The 3,078-nt window shown below is 57.3% G+C and overlaps 1 long non-coding RNA gene across 1 annotated transcript; it reads left to right on the top strand.

The window, feature by feature from the left end:
• The first annotated feature begins 1,114 nt into the window (after positions 1-1,114).
• Positions 1,115-2,812, top strand: LOC144337028 (uncharacterized). The gene is made up of 3 exons (XR_013409621.1): positions 1,115-1,234; positions 2,097-2,148; positions 2,680-2,812. It is a non-coding gene; the product is annotated as an uncharacterized LOC144337028 (long non-coding RNA).
• The last annotated feature ends 266 nt before the right edge of the window (positions 2,813-3,078 follow it).

Raw genomic sequence — 3,078 nt, 5'->3', positions numbered from 1 at the left:
ACAGGCGCCCACAACCGCGCCCGGCTAATTTTTTGTATTTTTAGTAGAGACAGGGTTTCACCGTGGTCTCGATCTCCTGACCTTGTGATCCGCCCGCCTCGGCCTCCCAAAGTGCTGGGATTACAGGCGTGAGCCACCGCGCCCGGCAAGAGATGGAGTTTCACCACGTTGGCCAGGCTGGTCTTGAACTCCTGACCTCAAGCGATCCGCCCCTCTTCGCCTCCTGAGGTGCTGGCATTACAGGTGTGAGCCATCCAGCCTAGCCAAGTGACTATACTAAAAACCACTGAGGCTGGGTGAGGTAACTCATGCCTGTAATCCCAGCACTTTATGAGGCTGAAGGGTGGATTGCTAGAGCTCAGGAGTTCAAGACCAGCCTGGGCAACATGGTGAAACCCTGTTTCTACTAAAACACAAAAATTAGCCAGGCGTGGTGGTGGGCGCCTGTAGTCCCAGCTACTCAGGAGGCTGAGGCACGAGAATCAGTTGAACCTGGGAGGTGGAGGCTGCAGTGAGTTGAGACTGTACTGCTGTACTCCAGAGTGAGACTGTCTCCAAAAGAGAAAAAAGAAAAAAAAAAAAACAACCCCAGTGAACTATATACACTAAATGGGTGAATTGCACAGTATGTGAATTATCTCTCAATAAAGCTGTTAAAAAAAAAAAAAAAAAAAAAAAACTACCACCCTCTCACATTTTGACACAGACTAACCGCCTATCTCTACTGAGATATGTTATTGATATTGACATGCAAATAGTCACTCCCTTATCCTACCTGACCAGCACCAAGCACCTGCCGCACCTTGACCGGGCCCTGTGGGGGTGCTGGGGACAGGAAGGCCAGTGGGTCCCAGTCCCCGCCCTCGAGTGAGTAGCTCAAGCCCCAGGCCCCCACCAAGCAGGAAGGACCTAAGGGTGGGGTGGGGATGGAGGTGGGGTGGGGACGAGGCCATGCCCAACTGAATTTCCAGTCTGGATCTGCCAGCGGACAGAGCTCCAGCCTCTGCTGGGTGGGGGTTCTGGGGGACAGTGGCTCACCCCGGGCCCGGGACACGGGCAGCCCAGAGCCTCCTTCCCGGTGGTTTCTGGGCCAAGGGTCTCTCCCTGGCCAAAGGAGTGGAGCGGCCGACATCCTGTTCTGCCTGGGGCTTTTCCCCGCCCCCTCCCACGGGGACATGATGGGATGGTCCACGGTGTCGGAGGAGCCTTTGAACTTCCCAGCGCCGGATGGGGTGTACGTGATTCTTAGCCCCACTTTTGGGTAACTGGGGGGTCCAGGAAAGGAGGCTCAAGGATAGTAGGAAGTTGCTTTTCCCACCCAAGGTCACACGGGGAGAATTTGACCTTGACCCCGTCACCTTGACTTTCAGTGTCCGCCCCCAGGCCAGAGGAAGGTCAGGAAAAGGAGCGGCAGGTGGTGGACCCCTCCCCGGCCCCTGACCTGACGATGCCACCGTCCCCGCCTCTGTCCCTCTCTCTGTCCCTCTCTCCTCTCTCTGTCCCCAGCCCTGAAAGTGAAACCGGTGATACCAAAGTGAAACCGAAGCCCGGGTCCCCGCAGCCAAGCCGGGCTGGCAGAGACAGAGAGAGAAGGAGAGGGGGACAGGGGCCAGCCCACGTGGCAGGTGGGCTGGAGGGAGGGAGGATTCTGCTCTTTAAATTGCGGTGATTCTTAAAAAAAGAACCAACCCAGGACGTATGACTGGACCAGAACCGCAGCCATGATCTCCCCTCCCACGGCCCCGCCCCCGCCCCGAAGTCTGGAGTGACTCTTCAGCTACACGCTGGGGGTGTCATGCGGCGGATTCTGCACAACTGGGGGCTGAGGGAGAGGACAGACTGGCCTTGTCCATTGTTGGGGGGGTCCCGTGGTGTGAGGGTGACCCTTGGGGTTCATCTCCAGGGTCCAGGAATCACCCCAAAGTAGGTAAAGCCAGGGGCCAGGGTCCCCCCCTTATGCCAAAGTAGGGACTGTCTGCTTTGGACAAGGGGGTGCCTGTAGGGGCTTGACCCCAGGCGTGGTGGTAGAGGGCAGTGGATGGCTGAAGTCCCGCCTCGCCCAGAGGTCACTGGCCAGCGGTTTTTCTTCTCTGCAGAGCACAGAGCGGGAGAAGTATGCAGGCATCTTCCACAGGGAGCAAGACTGAAGTGAGCCCAGGCTAGAATTTTGGCCCCTCGGTGCGGTGACACGATGGGGCAGGATCGACCTCTGGGGCGGGTCCGTCCTGGGCACTGCAGGGTGCTGAGCTGTGTCTCTGGCCTCCACCCACCCCCTCCCCAATCACGACACCTAAAACTGTCTCCAGATATCACCCAGTGTCCCCTGGAAGGAGGCAGAGTCAGTGCAGATGAGACTTCCTGAGCTAAAGGGTACTGGGCCATAGAGAGAGGTAGAGACTGGGCCCTGAGCCATGATCCAAAAGGCAGCAGGCCCTGGGCTTTGGAGCTCTGTGGCCAGGTCCTGAGAGGTGCCTGGGAGGCAGCCATCCAGTCTGGAAGAGAGAGGGTGGGGCAAGAGGCTGCCGCTTAGGTGCAGAGAGAGGCCTGGGCTGGGTAAAAACGGGACAGAAGGACCCATTGCACAAATGGGAATACTGAGTGGTGTGGTGGAGACAGACCCAGTCCCAGCATCGCTACCAGGGCTTCTGACTTCTGGAACTAATTGAAGTTGCCTCTTAGCTGCCCAGTGAAAATACCCAGGCACCATCTCCCCAGCCGCTGTGAATTCAGAGGCCGTGGAGAAGTCGGCAGCTCAGAAAGTATTTCTCCTAGGCCGGGTACGGTGGCTCACACCTGCGATCGCAGGACTTTGGGAGGTCGAAGCGGGTGGATCACCTGAGCTCAGGAGTTCGATACCAGTATGGCCAACATGGTAAGACCACATCTGTAGTAAAAATACAAAAGTTAGCCAGGTGTGGTGGCACACACCTATAATGCCAGCTACTCAGGAGGTTGAGGCAGGAGAATCGCCCGAACCCAGGAGGTGGAGATTGCAGTCAGCCGAGATCACACCACTGCACTCCAGCCTGGGTGACAGAACGAGACTCAGTCTCAAAAAATAAAATACTGGCCGGGCGC

The sequence above is a fragment of the Macaca mulatta genome, chromosome 19 (assembly GCF_049350105.2).
Source record: "Macaca mulatta isolate MMU2019108-1 chromosome 19, T2T-MMU8v2.0, whole genome shotgun sequence".
In the NCBI taxonomy this organism is placed as follows: Eukaryota; Metazoa; Chordata; class Mammalia; order Primates; family Cercopithecidae; genus Macaca; species Macaca mulatta.
Note: the sequence above shows the minus strand (reverse complement) of the source record. Positions and strands in the feature narration are given on the sequence as shown.